Source organism: Hippopotamus amphibius, chromosome 1, assembly GCF_030028045.1.
Source record: "Hippopotamus amphibius kiboko isolate mHipAmp2 chromosome 1, mHipAmp2.hap2, whole genome shotgun sequence".
Taxonomy (NCBI): domain Eukaryota; kingdom Metazoa; phylum Chordata; class Mammalia; order Artiodactyla; family Hippopotamidae; genus Hippopotamus; species Hippopotamus amphibius.
Window position 1 is genome coordinate 19,095,266 of NC_080186.1, and position 13,319 is coordinate 19,108,584.

The following is a 13,319-nucleotide window of genomic DNA, read 5'->3' on the forward strand; positions in this document are numbered from 1 at the left end:
TGTGCTGCAGACTTTGAATCCAGAAGTTGGCAACATCAAGAGATAAGAACTGCAGGGACTTCCCTGGTGGCACAGTGGTTAAGAACCCACCTGCCAATGCAGGGGACCTGGGTTCAAGCCCTTGACCAGGAGGATCCCACATGCCTGGGAGCAACTAAGCCTGTGGGCCACAACTACTGAGCCTGTGCTCTAGAGCCCATGAGTCACAACTACTGAAGCCTGTGCGCCTAGAGCTTGTGCTCCACAACAAGAGAAGCTACCGCAATGAGAAGCCCATGCACCGCACTGAAGAGTAGCCTCCGCTCGCCGCAACTAGAGAAAGCCTGCACGCAGCAACAAAGACCCAATGCAACCATCAATGAATAAATAAAAAGAGATAGGAACAGCAGAATCTTCCCTGGTGGCAGGTGCGTTGGCACCCTCCACTTCAAGAGGCAGCCACATCAGGGATTCTAGCAGCAGTGGCAGGGGCATTCTTGAGTCCAGACCCCAGTGCCCATTGCGGTTGGCTATGTGAGCTATGCCTGACAACATCAGCCATGGTATCTGTAGCAAAATAGTTCTGTAGTATGATTTTAAGCATCACACCTGGCATTATATCTCTGAGCCTGGTTCTGGCTTTCTAGGAATTCTAGCAACTACCTGAGTCCCTCTTCTGCTGAAATCAAGAGTCACTTCCTGTTGCTGGTACCTAAGTACTATATGGCTGTGGGGGACGTGCTCATGGCCACCCACATGGGACATGGCCGGCACTAGAACCCAGGTCCCCAAAGCTCTTGCTCTTCCCATGCACATGCTTCCAGGCAACTGATCAAAGAATCACAAAATGCGGTGAAATCATAGAGGAGGCAGAATCGCTGCCAATTACTCTTATCCCAGAGACTTTGTGACTTTGTGAATGTTAACGAGGGAATATTTAAAAAGAACCTGGGGGGACTTCCCTGGTGACAGAGTTGTTAAGAATCCACCTGCCAATGCAGGGGACATGGGTTCCAACCCTGGGCTGGAAAGATCCCACATGCCACAGAGCAACTAAGCCCGTGTGCCACAACTAGAGCTCTAGAGCCCGCAAGCCACAACTGCTGAGCCCACGTACCACAACTATTGAAGCCCAAGTGCCTAGAGCCCATGCTCCACAACAAGAGAAACCACCACAATGAGAAAGAAGCCTGTGCACTGCAACAAAGAGTAGCCCCGGCTCACCGCAACTAGAGAAAGCCCACGTGCAGCAACGAAGACCCAATGCAGCCAATAAATAAATGAATTATTTAATTAATTAATTTAAAAAAGAACCTGGAAGAATGCGTAGGAGTTTTTTAACTTTTTTTTTTTTTTTTTTTTGGCACATGGGCTTAGTTGCTCCCCGGCATGTGGGATCTTCCTGGAGCTGGGATCGAACCCGTGACCTCTGCATTGGCAGGCAGATTCTTAACCACTGCGCCACCTAGGAAGCCTAACTTTTTTTTTAATTGAAGTATAACACACACACACACGTGCACATGTGTGCACGTGTGTGTGTGTGTGTACAGCTCAAAAAATGTTTACAAACTGAGCATACTTGCGTAACCGGCATAAAAATGAAGAAATAAAGCCCTACCAGCACTCCCTTTTCCTCCTCCTGCCCTATTCACCTTCTGCAAAGAGTACCCACTCTCCTGACTTTCACCACCATAGAACAATTGTGTCTATACGTAGAATTACACCGTAAACTCTTGTTTCTGGCTTGTTTTGCACAATATGATGTTTGTAATATGTGTTCACATTGTTACCTGTAGTTGAAGATCATTGATTCTCATTGTGGTAGTATTTCATTATGTGACTATAACTTACACGTTATCTATCCATTCTACCATTTGATGTACATAAGAGCTGTTTCCAGTTTGGGTCTGTAACAAGGAGTGCTGCTATGAACATTGTGGTGGTCATACATGTATTTCTGTGGGAATATTTCTAGCAGAGTAATTGCTAGGTCATAGGTTACGTGTATATTTAGCCTTAGTCAATAATACCAGTTTTCGGACTTCCTAGGTGGCACAGTGGTAAAGAATCCGCCTGCCAGTGCAGGGGACACGGGTTCGAGCCCTGCTCTGGGAAGATTCCACATGCCATGGAGCAACTAAGCCCGTGAGCCACAACTATTGAGCCTGTGTGCTGCAACTATTGAAGCCCACGTGCCTGGGGCACGTGCTCCACAACAAGAGAAGCCACTACAATGAGGAGCCTGTGCACCACAATGAAGAGTAGCCCCCGCTCTCAGCAACTAGAGAAAGCCCATGTGCAGCAATGAAGACCCAACACAGCCAATAAATAAATAAATAAATAAATAAATAAAATTAATAAAAAAAAATAGTACCAGTTTTCCAAAGAGTTGCACCAATTTACAGTGGTGTATGAGAGTCCCACCTGCTCCCCATCTTTCACTAACACTAGGATATATTCAGAATCTTCCGTTTCACTCATTCTGATGTGTGTGCAGTGGGTGCTTATTATGGTTTTAATTTGCATTCCCTGATGATTAATGTAACTGATCCCTTTTTCATATGTTCATTGGTCGTTTCGATTTCATTAGGTTTTATCTTTTATGGAGTTATCTTTCCATTTGTCTGTCCCTTGTTTGTATTTGGTTGTTTCCTTTTTCATCAAAGGAATGTCATGTTTCCTCTGACATTAACTTGTCAGAGTTTTATCTATATTATGGATATAAGTCCTCTGTCATCTTGTGGCTTGCCTTTTTTTTTTTTTAACAAATAACTTTTTTTTAAATTAATTTATTTATTTTATTTATTTATTGGCTGTGTTGGGTCTTCATTGCTGCACACGGGCTTTCTCTAGTTGCTGAGAGCGGGGGCTACTCTTCATTGTGGTGCACAGGCTCCTCATTGTAGTGGCTTCTCTTGTTGTGGAGCACGGGCTCTAGGCATGTGGGCTTCAATAGTTGCGGCACACGGGCTCAATAGCTGTGGCTCACGGGCTCTAGAGCACAGGCTCAATAGTTGTGGTGCATGGGCTTATTTGCTCCACGGCATGTGGAATCTTCCCAGAGCAGGGCTCGAACCCGTGTCCCCTGCATTGGCAGGCGGATTCTTAACCACTGCGCCATCTAGGAAGTCCTGGCTTGCCTTTTTAAAAACTAACAGCTTAATTGAGATATACATTGCATACCTTTTAAAGGTGCTTTTTAGTATATTCACAGAGTTGAGCAGTCGTCACCACTATCAAATTCCAGAAGACCATTCAGTTCACTTGTTCCTTCTCTGTGGCTGACATTCATGGACGCACACCAGGTACTGGAGAGATGATGGGCAAGATAGATGTGGCCCTGACCTCACAGAACTTCTCGGGTAGCAGGGAAGACAAACAATTAAACAAACAACTACAATATAGAACAGTTATTCTTGTGATGGGGGAAGTTCAGGGTGTTACGGAAACCTCTTGCTCAGGCACCAAGCTCAGCCCAGAGGTTGGCGCAAGGGAAGAAAGCTCCGGAGAAGAAACAACATCTATGTGACGAGAGAAAGACCAAGTAGGAGTGAGCAGGGGAAGAGGGGGAGGAGAGGAAGAGAGATGAAGAAGGGAGCCCTGCTGGAGAGAGAAGCTGCAGCCAAGCAGATGGCCAAGGAATCGGCAGGAGATGGGTGAGGAAAAGAGAAGAGAGCTCCAGGGTGAAGAATCTTAAGGGCTTTGCTGTTTTAAACACAATGGGGAGCCATAGAAGGTGCTGGAGCATAGAAGTGATCAGATCAGATCTGTGCTTTAAGGGGATGAATCCTGCTACAGTGTGCAGAATGGATTGGTGTGGGAGAGACTGGAGGCTGGGAGAACAATTTCGAGTCTATTGCAAGAAGTAACAGGAGCATCTGTGTGTCTGTTAATTTTTAAATGCCTTTTGTAAATAGCCCTTTAATCGTGAAGTTTTGTTCTTTTCCTTTTTTAAAGTAGCTATTTGTGGGTGTGCAGTAACCCAACAAAAATGTCTCCAGGAATCGTCTCGGGCCCACTAGATGGGAGCACACAGGGGGGCATTGTGTCAGCTCTGTAGCCCTTTGTCCCAGGACACCCATTCCCTGCACAGAAAATTTCCTGGCAAAGAGGCGAACTACTGTGTTTCAGCCGATACTACTGTCCCGGACTCTGACAGTCTGCCCACGTTTGGGAGAAGCAGGTGAAAACAAGAATGACCTCCAGGTCTCTAGTGACATAAAACCCTTTGTTTGATCACAGCCCAGGTATTAGTAAAGAGGGGCCCTTCCTGGCTCAAACTCAGTCTCTTGAATGAATGTTACCTGGGCCCCCTGATGCTCTTAAAGATGCTGCAGTGCCTTAACTGATCTTGGAGAAGTAAAACTGATTTATTTATTCTTTCTAGCTTTCCAGTTCTTGTCTTAGGAGGCATATGGAGTAAAAGAGATTAAAAAAAAAAAACAAAACCCACTAATGTCTGAATATTCACCACGTGGATGGAAGAACCTGTGAACTGGGCAGTTTGCTGTGCATAATAAAGAACAGGTGGGGGTGTTGTTCGTTTTGTTTTGTTCTGTGTGTTGGCTTCTCCCCATTGCCTGGCCCCCACAGAGGTAGCTCCACCATTCTCTCCAATTCACGGTGCAGTCATCTTTGACAATATGAGCCCCTTCTTATTTTATGTTTTCCATTTCACCCCGAATCCCCACTCCTACTTTTCGTCTCCAACGTAGACATTCCCTTTAATTTATTTAATTTATCTCAGAAAAAGCAAGGACTTCCCTGGCAGTCCAGTGGTTCACTCCACGCTTCCACTGCAGGGGAGCAGGTTTGATCTCTGATTGGGGAACTAAGATTCCACATGCCATGCCGCGTGGCAAAAAAAAAAAAAAAAAAAAGCAACCAAAAAAACAAAACAAACAAAAAAACAAGCAAAACCTTTCCATTGACCCCCCACCCCCCACCAGGCCCCTTCAGGCACTGGGCCACCTCGCTGCTTTCCCTGATAGCAAAATTCTCCAAAAGTGCTATCTACAGGACAGTCTTGGGAAGAGTCTTGGGAACAGTGCAGGTGGGGACAGAATGGAATGGAGGGGCGACCACAGAAGTGGACAGAGGGTATGAGTGGAATAAAGCTGACCCCACACAGGTATAAAGCTGAAGGTCAAGTGGAGTCACCGTCTCTGTCCCTCTGGTCAGCCTGGTGGCCAGGGACCTGGAGGCTGGCACTGGGTGGCTGTAGGATTGGTGACCTTGGTGGCCTTGGGGCTGCTGGTGGCCAGACACGAGGGTCATGGAGACCTGCATGTGAACCTGCATGGGGATTTCCATGGTCTTAGCCACAGGCACCCAGGTGTGGATTTCCACCAAGGACAGGCCTGTCCGTGCCCATGGCCACACTCACAAGAGCATCCGACGTGGGCACACCCCCGGTCACGACCATGGCAGCATGGCCACAGTCATGGTCAAAGCCATGGCCACTCCCATGACAGCCTCTCCCACAGAGGACATGGACATGACCATGAGCACAGCCTATGCACTGGTGCTACAGTGCTGATCTCTGCGGCTCCATTTTTCTTCCTCTTCTTTATCCCCAAAGAGTCCAGGTCTCCTGACTCTGCTCTCCATTCCAGATCTTACTCAGTTTTGCTTGGGGTGGGCTCCTGGGAGACGTCTTCCTGCACCTCATCCCTGCTGCCCTAGAAACTCATTCTCACCACCCTCTGGAGCAGCATGGGAGGGCCCCGTCCTGTCTGCGAGACGATGGATCCTCAGTGGAACTGTCACTCTCTTTGCGAGACGTGGCGGGAGGACAAGCACACGCTCTGGATCACACACGGAAGTCACTGACATGGAAGACGGGAGCATCCTCTGAAGGAGAAGCAGCATTCAGAGGAAGAAGAAAAGGAGGTGGGAGCGTGAGTCTCAGAAGAGAAGAGGAGGGGTTGGGGCAGGATGAATTGGGAGATTGGGATTGCCATGTATACATTACTAATAAAAAAATATGTTAAATTGTACACTTAAAAAAATAAATTTTTTAAAATTTACTAAAATTATTGAATTATCTTACGAGTGGGTTTTATGGCATGTAATTATACTCAATAAAGCTTTTTAAAAACCACACACGCACACACACAAAAGAAGAAGAGGAGGAAAGGACAGAGAACAGGGCCCAAAGATGAGCCCAGGAGACCTCAGAATTCTGAAGAGGAAAAATCAGGTTCAGACCTGCGTGTATTGTGGCATTCTGGCTGCTGTCTGACACCAGGTCAGACAGGTGGTCTGGCCATGGTACTTTGTTTTGGGGGCTGGAGATCCTGACCACAGTGACTGTCCCACTGCAGGAAGTGCCCCATAAAGTCGGGCACTTGGCCTTGTTGGTCCAGTCTGGTAACAGGGGTGCTGGTGGGTGCAGCCTGTGCCCTCCTACCTCTAGGAGGGGCGTGGGCAGTAAAGTACAGGCGGGGCAGGTCCTGGCGGGGCAGGTCCTGGCTGGGCAGGTCCTGGCTGGGCAGGTCCTGGCTGGGCTCTGCCACTCCTGCTTTATTTATAGAGCAATGATGTCCTGTGTCCGTGCAGCCTGAGTTGTTGAGGGAGGCATCACCATTGCAGCCCCTTCTGGAGATGCTGGGGCAGGTTGTCATGAGGGTGCTGATGGCCCACTCGAGTGAGAGGTGGGATAAACTGCCCCCACCCCTGCCCCAAATTGCTAGCTTCTAATTTCTCCAGGTCAGGGGTCTGTGGAGGTTGGGGGCCCTGGCCAGGGACCTCTGCTAAAGGAAGGAGCTGTATCAGAGGGAAGCAGTGGCTCTGGCACAAGGACCACCAGGGTTTGGCAGCCTTACAGGGGCTGTAGAGGTGAAATTGAGAGGCCAGAGGGACAGTGCCACTGGGCACGGGCTGACTACATTGTCGGTGGGCTTGGAGGGCTACCTGGGGCCAAGAAGGCTAGAAGAGAGAGAGGGGATGGTGGCCCACCCCAGTCCCCACCCCACCTGTTCTGAGAGGACCAAGCTGCCACACGCAGGCTTCTCCGAGGTCTGCCTCCCTTCTCCCACCTGAGGGTGGAGGCTCCAGGGAAGACCAGAGCCCTGGACAGAGGGGGAAGTAGGAGGAGTTGAGGATAAACAACAATTAAACTTCAATCACCTGACCTGATCCTCCAGTGACTGGGGAGGAGAGGGATTAGCTGCTCATCTCATGGCCTGATTTGTTTGTGTGTGTGTTTCTATTCTTTTTATATGACTGTTTGAATGGAGAGCAGGGGTGTGACTGGAAATAAAGTCCTTGGATCTTCAGCCTCACCAAAAAATATAAACAAAAGTGCTGTCTCTACTTGCTTTATACACTTCTTTTCCTGGTCTCTATAAAGCCCTCTCTATTGAGGCTTTCAACGCCATCCTTGCATTAAATTATCTTTGACAAAACTATTCAGTTCTCCTTGCTCATTTTAGCAACTTATCAGCAGAATCAGGCACAGCCTATTGCTCCTTCCTTCTGGAACTATTTTCTCGCTTGGCCTCCAGGACCCCACTGTCTCTTAGCTCTCTTCCAATCTCAGCAGCCCTTCCTTTTCAGCCTCCTTTGCTGGTTCCTCACCACCTTCCCTCCTTCTAAATAACGGAGTGTCTCGGGGCTTGGTCTCTGGCTCTCTTGCTGTTGTGCTCATTTCTTGGTGATTTCATCTAATCCCATGATTTAAATACCTTCTATTTAAATGCCTTCTATCTTCTATTCCCAAAGTGTATCCTCAGACCTCTTCCCTGAATTCTAGACATAAACGGCCAATAGACTCCTCAATACCTCCATTTGGATGTCTAAAGGGCATCTCAAACATAACCCAAACCAAACTCCTGTTTTTTCCACCTAAACTTACTCCTCCCCAGTCTTTCCCTCCCAGTGAAAAGCAACATCAGTCTTCCAGGAGCCAGGGCCAAAACCCTCAGCAACATCTGTGGTTCCTCCAGTTCCCTCACATCCATTTATTAATAAATTGCCTGCTTTCTCTTAAAATTCTCTCTTCTCCCAGTTTGAAACTTGTCTTTTTACTTGGTGGTATCTTTTGATGAGCAAAAGTCTTTAACTGATTAATTAAAAAAAAATTTTTTTTTGGCCGCGCCATGCAGCATGTGGGATCTTAGTTCCCCAACCAGGCATTGAACCCACACCCCCTACATTGGAAGCACAGAGTCCTAACTACTGGACCACCAGGGAAGTCCCTGTTTTTAATTTAATGTAGTCAAATTTGTTTCTTTTGTGGTTAGCACTTCTGAAAATATCTTTTATTTTCCCCCATCACTAGTCCTTATCCATCACTAGTCCACCACCACTAGTCCTTAAAATATTCCCCATCACTAGTCCTTAAAGATACTCTCTGGCAGCTTTTCTTCTTTTCTCTGAAGATTTGCCTTTCACATCTCTCCCATCGCCCTAGTCTAAATCACCAGCACCTTGTCCTGGAGTGCTTAATCCCTCCTCGCTGCTCTCCCAGCCTCCAGTAATGCCTCTGCACAATAGCCATGGTGAGCCTGTGAAAATAAGCCAGATTGTTTCAGTCTTTTGCTAAAAAGCCTCTAATAATTCTCATTTTGTTCCAAGCAAAACCCTAAGCCCTTACTACATCTTGCAAGGCCCTGTGTGACCTCACCCACCACATCTCTCACTTCCTGTAACTCCCACTCTCATTCTACTAGGGTCCGCGCTGGCCTCCTTAATATTTCTAAAACATGCCAAACACACTCCCACCTCAGGACCTTTGCACATACTGTTCTCTTTGCCCGGAGTTCTCTTCCCGCACATATCCAGTCTGTCTGTCTGTCTGTCTGTCTTTCTTTCTTTCTTTCTTTCTTTCTTTCTTTCTCTCTCTTGCTCTCTCTCTCTCTCTCTCTCTCTCCCCCTTCCTTCCTTCCTTCTTTCTGTTTGTGTTGGGTCTTCATTGCTGTGTGCCGGCTTTGTCTAGTCGCGGCAAGCAGGGTATACTCTTCATTGTGTGCAGGCTTCTCATTGCGTTGGCTTCTCTTCTTGCGGAGCACAGGCTCTAGACGCTCTGGCTTCAGTAGTTCTGGCACACAGGCTTAGTTGCTCCACGGCGTGTGGGATCTTCCTGGACCAGGGATCTAACCCATGTCCCCTGCAGTGGCAGGCAGATTCTTAACCACTGTGCCACCAGGGAAGTCCCCCCATGTATCCAGTCTTGTTCCTCCTCTTAAAGCAGGCCTCTGCCCCCAGGTCCCCTTATCAGAGAGAACTTCCACGGCCACCATGTATAAAATAGCACATCTCCTTTATCCATGGTCTCCATCCTGTGTTCCTTATTTATTTTTCCTTTTCATCTCTCTTCTTCCAGTAGAATATAAGTTCCATAAAACACACAGTTTTGCTTAGTTTGCTGCTCTGTTCCCAATGTCAAGAGTGGTGCCTGACACCTAATAAGTATTTAAAAAATATGAGTAAGTACATGATGGGATGAATGAATGTGTCTTGAAAAATATGCAGTGTTCATTTAATAATAAACGTTTTGAATGTACATAAAGTTACATAAATGTGATACAGATACTCTGCTTACTTTCTCACTAAACATAGTTAAGATCAAACCATATTGCTGAATGTAAACCCAATTCATCGTTTCTGATGATGCATCATGTGCAATCAGAGGCCACATTTTCTCATCCATCTCCTTAATGGTGGACGCATGGTTTGCCTCCACCTTGAACTACATACACAGCATGAAATAAAACTTTCTGAAACTTACACCTTATGAATCTATGTGAAAGGTCTTTTTGGTATTTTGGGGTCGGGAGTGGAGGGAGTGGGATGGTATATATACTCAAGAGTAGAATTGGTGAGTCACAGGACAAACATAGATATACTTAATTCGACTAAGTACAGCCAAAAGGCCTGCAGGGAGAAAGCACACATAATTTATGCCTCCCTCCATCAGCAATTTGTGGAAAATCCTGTTTCCTGCATATCCTTACTGGCCCTTTGAATTACCTCGAGTTTCTAATTTTTGGCATTATTACAGATAAAAAATCTTACCTAACTTGTTTTTGTTTGCACTTCTCTGATTACCAGGTAAGAGCACATAGAGTTTTAGTTCTGATGTTTGCAACATTTGGGTTTTTGTTGTTGTTCTTGTTTGGGTTTTTTGTAGTTTTTGTTTTTGTTTTTGTTTTTTTTGAGGGGGGAGAGGGATGGAAGGGGAGAAATCACTATTTATAAACTAATAAAATTTATTGTCATTTATTCTCCTTTATTCCCCACATTTCATTGCTTTCTCTTGGATTCAGTTCTTTTCCTGCTCTGTGCTTACTTTAGGAGGGATTTCAAAGAAGGTCTTTACATGGCAACATTTCTGAGGCCTTGAATAAATATTTATTTTCCTCGAGTTTTAAATCACAGTATAACTAGAGATAGAATTTTAGTTTCAAAGTTCTTTGCCTTCAGCACTTTGAAAATATTAGTCCATTGTCTTTTGCATCCCAGCTATTAAAGAGTTCAATGATCTAATAATACTGCCAGGAGTTTTTCTCCTCCCACATTGTGTTGTATTTGTAAAATACCAAATAAAATATGTAACATTTAAAAAAATAGCTCTGAACCACCCTAACTCAACTCAAGTTGGAGGATTACTAGTGCTGTTTAATAATCTACCTCTGTGCTCTTTCCCTATTTTACTCTCTATCTCCCCTCCGCCTCCCCCACCCCGGGAACCACTTTCCTGAATGTCCCTCATTTTAAAAATAATTTTGGCATAAATGTGTGCTTCCTTAAAATGATACATTATTTAGTTTCGCTAATATTTTTTTCAGCTTTTCATAAACGAGCTCGTATTGTGCATAGTCTTCTGCAAAGTTATTTTTTTTCACTCAACTTTATATTTCTGTTTCATCTATTTTGTTGCATGTAGCTGTACCTAATTCTGTGTCTTTCTGCATAATATTCCACTTTGGAAACATATTACAATCTGCCCATTATTCTGATGAGAGACATTTAGGTTAACATCCAAGTTTTTGCCAGTAGAAAGAATATTGCTGTGAATATTTTATACATATTTCTTGGCACACGCATACAATTGTTTGGAGTAGAAATGCTGGGTCATAAGGTTTGCACATCTTTAATTTTATTCAATAATGCCAAATTGTTTTCTGAAATGTTGGTAACTTTTCCTCTTCCACCAGCAGTATATGAGAGTTCTGCTTAATCCACATCATCAGCAACACTTTGTATTGATGTTACCAGACTTCTTAACTTTGAGTAGATGTAAATTGGTACCTTGTGATCTTAATTTGCATTTCCTAGATTTCTAGAGATGTTCAGCATCTTGTCATATGTTAATAAATTCTTCTGTGAAATGTCAGTTCAAGTCTTTGCCCATCTTTCCATTGGGCTGTGTGTCTTTTTCTTATTTGTTTATAGTAGTTTGTAATAGTATGCATTCTAGATATTAATCTTTCTCAGTTTCAGTAATTTTTGTTGCAAATATCTTATCCCAGTTTCCCAGTTTACAACTTGCCTTTTGACTCTCTTTATGGTATTTTTTTTTAGGCCACACCATGTGTCATGTGCGATCTTAGTTCCCCAACCAGGGATCAAATCCATGCCCCCTGCATTGGGAGCTCAGAGTCTTAACCACTGGACTGCCAGGGAAGTCCCATCTTTGTGGTATCTTTTGATGAACAAACATTTTTTACTGAATGTAGTCAAATTTATTCATATTTTTATTTTTTGGTTAGCAGTTTTTTTATATCTTGTTTAAGGAAATCTTTCCTATCCCTAGGCCTTAAAGATATTCTCTCAAAGCTTTCTTTTTTTTCAAAGTTTTGCCTTTCACATGAAAGTTTTTAATCATTAGGAATGGACTTCGGTGTATCGGGTGAGGTATGGATCCAATTTCATTTTTTCTATACGCATAACTAATTGTCACTGTGTCACTCATCCTTTCTCTAGTATCTACAATGCTGCCTCTGTCTTATAGCAAATTTTCACATACATGTGGGGCTTTTTCTTTGTTTTTAAATTAATTAATTTATTTATTCATTTATTGGCTGTGCTGTGTCTTCGTTGCTGTGCACAGGCTTTCTCTAGTTGTGGTGAGCGGGGGCTGCTTTTCATCATGGTGCACGGGCTTCTCATTGCAGTGGCTTCTCTTGTTGCAGAGCACGGGCTCTAGGAGCGTGGGCTTCAGTAGCTGTGGCACATGGGCTCAACAGTTGTGGCTCGCAGGCTCTAGAGCGCAGGCTCAGTAGTTGTGACGTACAGGCTTAGTTGCTCCTCGGCTTGTGGAATCTCCCCGGACCAGGGATTGAACTCGTGTCCCTTGCGTTGGCCGCGAATTCTTAGCCACTGCACCACCAGGGAATTCCCCGTGGGGCTTTTTCTATACTATTGTTTTCTTTGGTCGGTTTGTCAATCTATTTTCTTTTTGTTGTTTTGTTTTGTTTTAAATTTCTTTTATTGAAGTATATTTGGTTTACAATGTTGTGTTAATTTCTTCTGTACAGCAAAGTGATTCAGTTATATATATATGCATTTTTTTATATTCTTTTCCATTTTGGATTATTACAGGATATTGAATATAGTTCCCTGTGTATACAGTAGGAACTTGTTGTTTATACATCCTACATACAGTAGTTTGCATCTGCTAATCCCAAACTCCCAATCGATCCCTCCCATACCTCCTCCCCCTTGGCAACCGTGTTTGTTCTCTATGTCTGTGAGTCTGTTTCTGTTTCATAGATTAGTTCATTTGTGCCATATTTTAGATTCCACATATAAGTGATATCATATGGTATTTGTCTTTCTCTTTCTGACTTCAGTTAAACACTGCAGTTTCTTAATTAATACAGTAGGTCAAGGCCTCCCACCTTAAATTTCTCTTTAGCGGTGGCTATTTTTGGACATTTGTCTTCATAAAAATTATGGAATCAGCTTGCAAATTCCTCAAAAATTCTGTTTGGATTTCTATTGGATAATGGACAATAAAAATAAATCTGTTTGGAAGAAACTGACATCTTTACAATGGTATAATTCCTTTACACCTCTGCTGTCCTTTGTGCCATTGTTGCCACATAGTTTACATTACATATGTTAAAAAAAATTCCCAGCTTACACTGTCATTAGCTTTGCTTTAAAGTCAACTGACATTTAAGGAATTTAAGAAAAGAACCAAAAGTTGTATTTTTAAATATTCATCCACTATCTACCATTCCCAACGTTCTTCCTTCCTTTCTTCTCTGTATCGTTCCAATTTTAGTATATGTGCTGCCGAAGCGAGCACCCTTCCTTTCTATAGATCTAAATTTCCAGTTGCTATCACTTCCTTTCAGCCTACTCAGTTTCCTTTAGAATTTCTTGTG

General features: G+C 44.2%; 1 pseudogene; it reads left to right on the forward strand.

Annotated features, from left to right (window-relative positions):
- The first annotated feature begins 3,295 nt into the window (after window positions 1–3,295).
- On the forward strand, window positions 3,296–5,883 carry LOC130853089 (zinc transporter SLC39A7-like; annotated as a pseudogene).
- Window positions 5,884–13,319: the final 7,436 nt, after the last annotated feature.